Consider the following 12,727-nt stretch of genomic DNA (forward strand, 5'->3'; position numbering starts at 1 on the left):
TTTTGAATTTCTTATATTCTAGCAAAATTGACACTCTAAGGAAGCATTCCATGTTTATTCTGTGGCTTTGTGGATCCCCTGGCACACTGCCATGGACCTCTAGAGGTGTGCATACCCCAGTTTAAAAGTTTGGAAGTAAATGATTAAGATTCCTTCCAACTCTGACACTCTGTGTTTCAGTGACCTGGGAATACCTTTGGTGTCTTCGATAGCTGCACCCTTGGATGCTGGAGGTTTTTAATTTTTAAATTTTATTTTTTTATGGCTGTGTCTGAACACTCTGTTTTCTAGCCAGTTATGCAAAAATAATGGAAACCCCTGATTTTGTTTCTAGAACAAGCATCTCCAGTGTTTCTTTGCTGAGCCCCAAATACAGGCTCAGGCTTATGCTAAGTGTCCTAAGGGAGGTCAAGAAGGACATTTATGGTACTATTATGGAACATAAATTAGGTTACATGAAGCAACAGAGGTTAAGAGTTTGATGAATTAAATACTAAATTGTGTGGTGTAGATTTTAAGTGCTGTAGAGGTTAAGAAGCAGAACACAGATGTGGGGATCCCTGGGTGGCGCAGCGGTTTAGCGCCTGCCTTTGGCCCAGGGCGCGATCCTGGAGACCTGGGATCGAATCCCACGTCGGGCTCCCGGTGCATGGAGCCTGCTTCTCCCTCTCCCTGTGTCTCTGCCTCTCTCTCTCTCTCTCTCTCTCTGTGACTATCATAAATAAATAAAAATTAAAAAAAAAAGAACACAGATGTGCTTCCTGGAAGAGGTAATAGAGCAAGAGAGGGGTTTTGAAGAATAAGCATGGTTCAGATAAATGGAGTGGAGGAAGACTGGCATTCCAGGTAGGAGGAGGGCATGAATAAAAGGCCTAGAGACTATCAGGATTGTGGCCTGCTTAGGTCTATCCCAGAGTCTTGCTCAGTAGCAGGAGGCATGGATGGCTGAAATAGAGTCTTTTCCCCTCTGGGCATGAGTTATTAGCTACTTATCAGTCCACTGTCTTTTTTTTTTTTTAATAGGAGGCTGTAACTAAGGTTCAATCCCTCTTCTGCAGGGAGTAGGAAATCCTTGGAAGAAAAAAAAATGACTCTCAAAAAGGGATTTGGGAGAGAGAGTGGAGCATAAAAAATATCCAAATGACCTTTTGTACACTGTCATTCAATCCAATTTATTATTAGATATAGGTTTATTCTATACGCCATTAGATTTCTGGTCTTTTGGGTGCATGTTATTTCCTCTGGATTTCTTTTTTTTTTAATTGAAGTGTAGTTGACATACAATATTATATTAGTTTTAAGTGTATAACAGTGATTCAATAATTATGTACATTATAAAATGCTCACCATGATAAGTGTAGTTACCATGTTAATGTGCAAAATTACTACAATATTATTGGCTATGTTCTCTATGCTGTGCTTTTCATCCCTGTGACTTATTTATTTTATAACTGAAAGTTTGTATCTCTTAACTCCATTCACCTATTTCACCCTCCTGCTCCTTCCCTCCAGCAGCCACCAGTATGTTCTCTGTATTTATGAGCGTGTTTCTGGTTTTTGTTTGTTTGTTCATGTGTTTTTTTTAGATTCCATATAAAAGTGAAATAATATGGTATTTGTCTTTTTCTGTCTGACTACTTTCACTTAGCATAATACCCTTGAGGTCTATCCATGTTGTCACAAAGGGCAAGATTTCATTCTTTTTAATGGCTGATTAATATTACACACACACACACACACACACACACTCACACCCCACATCTTCTTTATCCATTCATCTATTGATGGACATCCTCTGGTTTTCTTTATATTGATAAAAATTCATTTTGAGGGACCCTGGATAGTGCCTGCACAGTTCATGTGGTTCAAGACAGCCTAGAGCACACGGGGGTTCAAAGCCTCTGTCCATGTCACCTCAGAACATAGTGTGTGGGCTAGAGTGAAGGGACCTGTTCAGGACCTGCTGGTGACTGGAGATGGTGATACCAGAACTGCCTCAGAGCATAACTTAAGGAGAGACACACCCAATTGGAGCAGATTCAGTGTTAAGGGGAGGTTTTGACAACAAGCCCAGGGAGGACTAGATTGTAGGTTGGCAGTTAGGACCAGGTTGCCTATAGCAGGCAGACATAGGTGTCTCTGCAGGGTGCAGAGCCAGCATCCAGGTAACCTGGTAGCAGGCTTTGGATAAGAGTGTAGGTAGTGAGTTGTGTCAAGGAAGTGCAGTTGCAGGTGGCAGGGACACATTACCAATAGTTTAAAAATCCAAACAAAGTGGAAATATTAATATGACTAACAAAAATAAGGAGGTGATGGGAGAGAAAACAGATGGAGATAAATAAGTGATGATTTTTAACTACTTTATTGAAGCATAATAACATATAAAAAGCTGTACATATTCAATATATACAACTTGATGTGTTTGGGGTAAATATATACCCTTGAAACTGTCACCATAATCTATGCCATAAACATATCCATCACCTGTGAAAGTTTCCTCTTATCCTCTTTATTTTTTTGATTATTATTGCTATTATTTTTGGTGATAACACTTAACAGATGATCTTCCCTCTTAGCCAAATTTTATGTATACAATATGATATTATTAACCATAAGTACTATAGTGTACAGTAGATCTCTAGGGCTTATTCATTTAGCATAACCGACTGCTGATTTATTTATCTTTTCTACCAGGGAATCAATTGATAACATCTAAAATTGAAATATGTAAATTTTAAAGTACTCCAGGGGCACTTGGCTAGCTCAGTCAGTAGAGTATGTGACTCTTTTTTTTCTTTTATTTTTATTGGAGTTCAATTTGCCAACATTTATCATAACACCCAGTGCTCATCCCGCCAAGTGCCCCCCTCAGTGCCCATCACCCAGTCACCCCAACCCCCCGCCCACCTCCCTTTCCACTACCCCTTGTTCATTTCCCAGAGTTAGGTGTCTCTCATGTTTTGTCACCCTACTGATATTTTCACTCATTTTCTCTTCTTTCCGTTTATTCCCTTTCACTAATTTTTTATATTCCCCAAATGAATGATACCATATAATGTTTGTCCTTTTCTGACTGACTTATTTCAAATATGTGACTCTTGATCTTGGGGTCATCAGTTTGAGTCCCATGTTGAGCGTAGAGTTTACCTAAAAATTTTTAAAAGTACTCCAATTGTCAGAAAGGACCCAGGCTGGGTAAGGATTGGAGGGAGTGTCAAGGAAGCCCCTTCCCCCCTCAGTGCTAGAAGAATTTGGATACCTAGGGAATGACAGGGCCTCAGATATTGAAGGAATAAGATAGGAGCTCAATCATAGGAACTAGGTATAAGGCAGGAACCTAGAAATCAGGGAAGGGACAAGAGCCTAGTTACTAGAACTGGAATTATGAGATCACAGCAGGGCCAGACACTACTTACTTGAGCCTCAGCTGGTGAGGTATGGATGGAAATGTCTTATATTTCCTCCTGATTCAGAATATAATAAATCTTAGAGTCCAAGCTTTGTAGAAATGGAGGGGAAATAAAACCTATCAGTGGGGGTTAGGTGGCATTGGAAGGGGCATGGAGCTGGACAGGTCATCACAGTGTGATCCAGACAAGATCACATGACCATATTACCACTCAAAATGCCTGCAGCAGGGTCTAGAGATTATGTTTCCTCATTTCCTGCACCCTCGATTCTCTTCACCTCCCCAAGAAAAGAGCACAAAATTGTTCTTTCATGGCATTGCTTTCACTGTCTGGACCTTTCCAAGACCAGGCTTTTCTTGATTAGCATCTCAGGCCCATAGTGGAGGATGAGGTCACCCTGGTATGAGATGAGATGACAGTATCATGACTTGACTGGCCATAAAACAACTGGTTAAAAGCTAAATTTTGTAATCTCATAGTTTACCAAGGGGTTGTGTAGTTCAAAGCAATAACCATGACATGAAACTATTTGTAAAATTCTGACTTTCTCCTGAACTGAGTGTGGATTAGGGGTTGGTTATGGTGGTGTAAGGGAAGGGAGAACTAAGAGCTGGGGAAGGCAAGCAAGGAAGGCCCAGATGGCTCAAGGGTGAGACCAACATTCATGGTTTCTCTAAATGTGACAGGGGTCTCCTCTTCTGCAGATATAAAACGCTTTAAGATTTCCAAAGCAGAGGGTGCTTAACCTACTGACCCAACCTAGGAAAAAATAGTAATCCCAGTAGGAATTGCTTAGCTGCCTAAACCATAACTGGGTTTAGGGGCAGCTGTCTGCTTGTGTGGGGCAGGATGACTTGCCTTCCACCAACGGTTTGGAGCTGGGCCATTCTGGGGGCTGACAGCCTTGGGATTAGATACACACTGTAACTGGTGGGTCTCAGGCTTAGTCTCTGAGTCCAAGAGTGAATTTGTATAAGATATGAAATATCAGGTAAAGGACAGATATGCAGTGGAGAGTACCGGATGTGGAATCAGAACTGAGTTTGACTCCTGGCTTTATCACTGGCTGTGTGAATTTAGGCAAGGCATTTAATTCTCTCCAGTTCTGTTTCTTCCACTGTAAAACTGAAGCAATAATTGAATTTACCTTTTAGGTGATTGTGAGACTAAAATGCAATTTAATTTAATTTAATATGGGTATGTATATACATATTATAAAATTGTCCATGAAGGTCTCACTGTTACTAATGGTAACTAGTTAGTTGCACAGTGATATGTATGTCAGGGTCTCTGTGGTTCTACATTAGTGGGTCTTGTGATTATTTTTCATTTCCATGACTGCTCAATACAGTGGTTTTTGAGAGGTGGGGAGGTGGGTTAAAGTAACTTTGCAGCAATAGAGGACTGTTTTATGAATGCATACTCCTTCATTGACTTTTCCCCTTTTTTATCATTTTTTCAAAGGATGGGAGGCAGCATGGTATGGAGTCAAGTCAGACAAATGGGGTTTGAACACCAGGTGTATCACTCAATGGCCGTAGAACCCCAGATGAGTCATGTTAACTTCTCTGAGCTTTATTTTACCATTTTCAGAGTACAGGTCTTTCACCTTCTTGGCTAAGTTTATTCCTAGGTATTTTGTTGTTTTTGGTACAAATGTAAATGGCATTGTTTTCTCAATTTTTCTTTGTGCTGCTTCTACACTACTGTATAGAAATGTGACAAATTTTTGTACATCAATTCTGTATCCTGTGACCTTACTGAATGCATTTGTCAGTTTTATTGGTTTTTTTTTTTGTAGAATTTATGGTTTTCTCTATATAGTATCATGTCATCAGCAAATAGTGAAAGTTTTACTTTTTTCCTTACCAATTTGGATGACTTTTATTCCTTTTTTAAAAGATTTTATGTATTTATTCATGAGAGAGAGAGAGAGAGAGGCAGAGACACAGGCAGAGGGAGAAGCAGGCTCCACTCAGGGAGCCCAACATGGGACTTGATTTCTGGATCCTGGACTTGATTTCTTCCCCCTGAGCAGAAGGCAAATGCTCAACCGCTGAGCCACCCAGGTGTCCCTTATTCCTTTTTCTTATCTGGATTGCTGTGCTTAGGACTTCCTGTACCATGTTGAATAAAAATGGTGAGAATGGATATCCCTGTCTTGTTCCTGACCTAAGGAACATTATACACTATTGTGTATAATGTTAACTGTTGGTGTTTCATATATGGCCTTTTTTATGTTGAGGTATGTTTCCTCTAAATCTGCTTTGTTGAGAGTTTTTATCATGAATGGATGTTGTACTTTGTCAAATGCTTTTTCTGTATCTACTGAAATGGCCATGTAATTCTTATCCTTTGTTTTATTGATGTGATGTATCATGTTGATTGACTTGTGAATATTGTACCACCCTTGCATTGTGTGAATAAATCCCACTTGATTGTGGTGAATGATTTTTAAAAATGTATTATTTGATTTGCTTTACTAGTATTTTGTTGAGGAATTTTGCATGCATGTTTATAAGAGATAATTGGCCAGTATTTCCCTTATTTTGTAATGTCTTTTCCTGGTTTTGGTATTAGGATAATGCTGCCTCATAGGATGGATGTGGAAGATTTCCTTCCTCTTCTATTTTTTGAAATAGTTTGAGAAGAATAGATATTAACTGTTCCTTAAATTTTTGGTAGAATTCATTCATGAAGCCATCTAGTCCTGGACTTTTGTTTTTTGTTTTGTTTTAAATATTTATGCCTGGATTTTCCCAGGGAATTTTATTTTATTATTTTATTTTTATTTTCTATTTAAATTCAATTTAGGTAACATATAGTATATTATTAATTTCAGGGGTATAATTTAGTGATTCATCAGTTGCATATAACACCCAGTGCTCATTACATCAAATGCCCTCCTTAAAGGCCATCCCTCAATTACCCCATCCCACCACCCACTTCCCCTCCAGCAACCCTCAGTTTGTTTCCTAGAGCTAAGAGTCTCTCATGGTTTGCCTCTCTCTGTGTTTTCTTTTCTTTCTTTTTTTTTTCAGTTTGTCTTTTTTAAAAAATTTTTTATTGGAGTTCAATTTGCCAACATATAGCATAACACCCAGTACTCAATCCATCAAGTGCCCCCCTCAGTGTCCATCACCCAGTTATCCCAACCCCCTGCCCACCTCCCTTTCCACCACCCCTTGTTTGTTTCCCAGAGTTAGGTGTCTCTCATGTTCTGTCACCCTCACTGATATTTCCCACTCATTTGTGTTTTCATCTTATTTTATTTTTCCTTCTGTTCCCCTCTGTTCATCTGTTTTGTTTCTTAAATTCCACACATGAGTGAAATCATATGGTAGTTATCATTCTTTGACTGACTTATTTCACTTGGCATAACGCCATCCGGTTCCATCCATGCTGTTGCAAATGGCAAGATTTCATTCTTTTAATGGCCAAGTAATATTCCATTGCATATATATACCACATTATCTTTCCATTCATTCATCTGTCAATGGATATTTGGGCTCTTTCCATAATTTGGCTATTGTTGATAGGTGCTGCTGTAAACACTGGGTTGCATGTATCCCTTTGAATCAGCATTTTTGTATCCTTTGAACATATTTTCTTTCTTTCTTTCTTTCTTTCTCTTTCTTTCTTTCTTTCTTTCTTTCTTTCTTTCTTTCTTTCTTTCTTTCTTAGACAGAAAGAGAGAGGGGAGGGGCAGAGGGAGAAGAAGAGAAATCCTCAAGCAGACTCTCCACTGAGCATGGATCCTGGTGTGGGGCTCAATCCCAGGATCCTGAGATCATGACCTGAGCCAAAATCAGGAGTCAAACCCTTAACTGACTGAGCCACTCAGGCACCCCTGTATCCTTTGGATAAATACATAGTAGTGCAATTGCTGGGTTTTAGGGTAGTTCTATTTTTAACTTTTTGAGGAACCGTCATACTATTTTCCAGAGCCCTTTTCATGTAGTGGTCATGGTTCCTTTAGTTTTCATCTGAGAAACTTTTTATCTCTCCTTCTATTTTGAATGATAGCCTTGCTGGATAGAGTATTCTTGGTTGCATATTTTTCCCTTTCAGCACTTTGAATAAACCATGCCACTTTTTTTGCCCTGCAAAGTTTCTGCTGAAAAAGCCACTGATAGCGTTATGGGGTTTCCTTTGTATGTAAGTGTCTTCTTTAGTCTTGCTGCTTTAAAATTTTTTTCTTTGTCACTACTTACTGCCATTTTAATTGTTATTTGTCTTTTTCTTAACAAAAAGATTTTATTTATTTGACACAGAGAGAGCACAATCAGGGGGAGTGGCAGGCAGAGGGAGCAAGAGAAGCAGACTCCCTGCCAAATAAGGATCCTGATACAGGGCTTGATCCCAGGACCCTGGGATCATGACCTGAACCAAAGGCAGATGCCCAACTAACTGAGCCACCCAGGCACCCCAAGCGTCTGACTCTTGATCTCAGCTCAGGTCTTGATCCTAGGCAGAGGGAGAGAGAGAAGCAGGCTCCCCACTGAGCAAGGAACCTGACATGGGGCTCAGTCTCAGGACCCTGGTATTATGACCTGAGCTGAAGGCATATGGCTAACTGAGCCACCCAGACACCCCTTAATTACTATGTGTCTTAATGTGGACCTCCTTTGGTTGATACATATATTTTTTTTCTTTGGTTGATATTGTTGGGGGATCTCTGTGTCTCCTGGAGCTGGATATCTGTTTCCTTCCTTAAATTTGGGAAGTTTTCAGTTATTATTTCTTTATTTTTTTTAAATTTTATTTATTTATGATAGTCACAGAGAGAGAGAGAGAGAGAGAGAGAGAGAGAGAGGCAGAGACACAGGCAGAGGGAGAAGCAGGCTCCGTGCACCGGGAGCCCAACGTGGGATTCGATCCCGGGTCTCCAGGATCGCGCCCTGGGCCAAAGGCAGGCGCCAAACCGCTGTGCCACCCAGGGATCCCTATTATTTCTTTAAATAAATTTTTTTTGCTCCCTTCTCTCTTTCTCCTCTTTCTGGGATCCCTATAATGCAAATGTTCTTATGTTTGATGGTGTCACTGTGTTGCCTAAATATATTCTCATTTTGCATATTTTCTTGTCTTATCTGCTCAGCTGGATTACTTCTCATTACTCTGTCCTCCAGGTCTCTAATTAATTCTTCTGCTTCCTGTAGCCTACTATTTATTCCATCTAGTGTATTTTTAATTTCATTTATTGTGTTCTTCATCTCTGATTGGCTCTTTTTTTATCTCTTTGTTAAGGGTCTCACTGATATTCACCACTCTTTTTTCAAGTTCAGTGAGTGTCTTTATAACCATTACTTTATTTTTTTTCAGGACACAGCTGGATACAGCTTTATTGTGGCAGTGGATGTGAGCAGGGGTTGGTGTGGTCAGCACCAGTGTGTGGAAGGAGTGGGAGGAAATGGAGGGAGTGTGGGGAAATGAAGGGGATGGGGCAGAGCCCAGGGAACCCCAGGCTCAGGCCAGGAGTTGTGGTTGGGGTGACCTTTGCCAGCCCTATCCAGAAATCTGGGCCGATGACTCCAGAACTGGAGCTCCCTCTGGCTGGGCTGGATGAGGCAGCAGTGGACAGGAGGGGCTCACACATGGGAGAAGGCATGGCTCTTGCAGAGGGGCTTGTCCTTCTTAGAGTAGAAAGTCTTTCCTTCCAGGTTGATCTGGCATATCGCACACGTGCCAGCTGAAGCCCAGCGCCTCCAGGAAGCGGTCCCCAGCATCCATCTTGAAGTCACAGCCCTGGCCAAACATCTTCTCATAGTCTTGCTCGCAGTAGGGTGCTCCTTCTTCCATGTAGAAGCCCCTTTTCCGAATGGGTGTCTTGCAGGCCGCACAGGTGAAACAATGCATGTGCCAGGTCATCTTTAGGGCATGCATGATCTCGCCTGTGATCTTTTTCTTGCACTTGGCACAGCTGGGTGCATAGCGCACATCATAGCAGGGTGGGCAGAAGATGGCACCCTTCTCCTCAAAGAAACCGCCCTCTTCCAGGACCTTCCCACACTGGCTGCACACAAATTCCTCGGGGTGGTATGCATGGCCCAGCGCAACCAGGTATCGGCCCCGGATGACCAGGTATCGGCAGTGGTGTTACACGAGAGTCTTGCCATTGTTGTCACCACCTGCTCCCTGTGCCCCCTCCGGCGGCTGCCTGCACGATGGAGGTGCGGTTCTGCAGAGGTGTGGGTGTGGCTGGCTGGCTGTGCCGGGTGAGCACCGTGCTGGTCTTGTCCGGAGCATAGCGCTCAGCAAATCCAGGATCCACAGCCCAGGGTGGGTGGCTGGTGGGGCTGACGGTGGTAGGGCCAGCCCAGGGTTCCTGGGGTGTAGCTGAAGCTGGGGCTGGGGCTTCTGTCCTGGGCACCTGGCTTGATTTCTTCAGGTGTTCCTCATCCGGGTCTAGCATGAACTCGGTGCTCGTGAGGTGGGCAAGGATGCGGAAGGAACGAGACTGGCTTGTCCCGGGCCGAGGCCACCAGTCCTCTGTGTCCTCCATCAGCCGCTGCTTGCTGGCATCTGGGACCAGCGGCCGGAGCGGCTGTCCATTCTGCTGCAGGGCATTGTCAGCTGGCAGGGGTACCCCAAAGGGCCGGGCCGTCTTGTTGAGGGAGGCGCTGGGTGCAAAGGTGTACCACGGGGGATCCGCGGCGGGGGCCAGGGCCTTCTGCAGTTTGTTCTGAGCTGGCTGGGCCCTGCTGAGACCCAGGCTCAGGTGCTCCCCGCAGGCACGAATCTTGTTCTGGGCTTCAATGTGCGTCAGGCCCCCCGCATTCTTGCCATCTATGCTCAGCACCCAGTCACCCACAGCCACACCGGCCTGTGCAGCTTTGCCTCCAGAAGTGAGCCTGGAGATGGAGAGGGGCACATTGAAGTCCTTGCCCCTCTGCAGCTGAAAGCCCCAAGGTGCGGGCCCCTCCAGCACCACCTTGAAGGAATCCATGGCGCCTGCCCCTACTCGGCCCCGCGGAGGCGCTGCTCGGTTGGCTGGCCCCAAAGAGCCGCGTTGGGATCCACCACCGGTGTTCTCTAACCATTACTTTAAATTCTCTCTCAGGCATGTTATTTATCTCCATTTATTTTGTTACCTTGCTGTGATTTTGTCATGTTCTTTCGTTTGGGACATATTCATCTCCCTCCTCATTTTGTCTCTCTGAGGAGACAGAGTGTTAGGAAAGTAATCTACATCTCCTATACTTGAAAGTAATGGACTAATGAAGAAGATATCCTGTAGTGCTCTTCAGTGCAGTGTCCTCTGTTCCCCAGAATCTGGTTCTTCATGGGTACCTCCTATGTGTGTTATGTGCATCCTGCTGTTGTGAGCCACTTTTTCCTTCAGTCCTATCATCTGCAGTGGCTCTCTTTGCCTTTTGTGGGTAGTGTTTGGTCACTGTGATGTTAGGGGGCCTGTCTGGGGATGCCTTGGGCTTGAGTTGAGCCGAGTCAGGCACTTATCAGAGACAGAATAGCACCAAACTGCTGGGTGCTTTCCCTGTGTTGTCCTCTGAGAGGCTTTCATTAGTGGGCAGGGCCTGCAATTGAGACCAGCTGTCTGTCTCCAGCCTATTGCTGGATGGTGTGTGTGTTGTTATCTTTCCTTCTCCCCAGGGAAAGAGTAACTTTGGAGTGGTGCTGGCCCCTGTTGGGGCTGCTTACACACTGCCAGGCCTGTGGCACCACTGTGGATGGGCTCCAGCTATGAATGTATTGGATGGTGTGGATTTGCAATGTGTTGAGGGGGGCTGGGTGGGAGTGTTAGCAAGTTCGGTAATGAGTATCTATACCACACTGGTTCCCACAGGTGTCCATGTGTTTATGCTGGGGGATGGTGGAAGGAAATGGCACCTGCCAGTTCCTTTGTTCTTGGAAGAGTCTCCCAGTGATCTCTATCCTTCTGAGACAAGCTCTTAGTTGATTAAACTACTCTCCCTCTCATATGACCCAGGAGTTGTTGTTGGTTTTTCAAACTGCTGAACTGCTGCTTCTGTACTGTATTTCTATGGGGCTCTTTGTTGTGCTGTCTCTGTAAGGGTGGGGACTCGGCTTCCTCTTGCCCTTCTGGCTCTCTCAGAGTTGATCCCACTGATTTTTAAAATTCTAGGTTTTAAGTCCCACTGATTTTAAGAACTCACGAAATTCAGGCCCTCTAGTGTCCAAAGCCAAATATTATGGGGATTCATCATCTTGGCAGGGGCTCCCCAGGATGAGGGTCTGTTTTTTCCCCCTTTCTCCTGTGGCCAGGCCCAAGGGTTTGTTTAGCTCCCAGCCTCGTCTTTACCCTTCCTATTCTCTTCAATGTGGCCTCTTCTCTGCTTTTAGCTGTGGAGAGTTTGTTCTTTCAGTCTTTGGGTTGTTTTCTGGGTTATTTACACTGATGTGATTGTTATCTAGTTCTATCTGTTGGATAAGGTGAGCCTAGGTTCCTCCTACTCCACCATCTTCACCAGAAGTCCTGGGCTTCATAATTTTTGACAATGGTTTACCTTAGTTGGGCTTAAGGAGTTTGTTTGTTTGTTTATTTATTTATTTATTTATTTATTTATTTATTTATTTATTTATTTATAAAGGAAACTTAGCTGAGCTATTGCCATCAGAACTTGTCACCCTTAAACAAATAGGCTGAAAGGATAGCCCAGAGATAATGAACAATGTCCTAATGGGGATATTCAGGCAAGACTGGCCATTAAGACTTGCCAAGTTTCTCTTTGCTTAGCAAGTTGCTCTATGTTAGACAACAGGAGTCAGTACTAGTGTATTATTAAGCGGAGAAAATCTTAAGGCTGATTACCATCTATATCTACATTCACCTGCCATTTCTGCTCTTCAGAATTTCTGTACTTTTGCCTCTTCATTATTTACTGTTTCTCATTTGTTGTGGCTATGAAAATAATAAATACACTGGCAAGGATTTAGTCTAAAGTCAAGTAAATTGGCTCCAGAAAGATTCTTTTGGGTAAAGCCTTCAAACTCTACTGTATAGATATTGACATCTATTCTGACTTCTTAAGACTTTTTTCCCCTTTTCTTTTCATTCTCTTCTTTGTTCCAGATATATAAGGTTGCTAGAGAAGTGACCTCTGGATGAATGAGGTGTTATTCATTTGGATTCTGGAAGGTGGCTCTCATCTTGATTCAACAGTTTTCCTGTTGGCTTGGGCTCCCTTCTCCTCTGGGGCCAGTGAGATCCACTGCTATAGGTCAAAGGTGGCAGTCAGATAGTAGAGGTGTATACATCATCTCAGTTCAACTGTCTAGGTAGACCTGCCCTAAGGGGGCAGTTTCTAGGGACATCAAGAAGAGGCCTTTTTCTGTGG

The 12,727-nt window shown here is 43.2% G+C and overlaps 1 pseudogene; it reads right to left on the reverse strand.

The window, feature by feature from the left end:
- Window positions 1–8,738: 8,738 nt before the first annotated feature.
- On the reverse strand, window positions 8,739–10,391 carry LOC140628328 (PDZ and LIM domain protein 7 pseudogene; annotated as a pseudogene).
- Between the last annotated feature and the right edge of the window lie 2,336 nt (window positions 10,392–12,727).

This window comes from Canis lupus, chromosome X (assembly GCF_048164855.1).
Source record: "Canis lupus baileyi chromosome X, mCanLup2.hap1, whole genome shotgun sequence".
In the NCBI taxonomy this organism is placed as follows: Eukaryota; Metazoa; Chordata; class Mammalia; order Carnivora; family Canidae; genus Canis; species Canis lupus.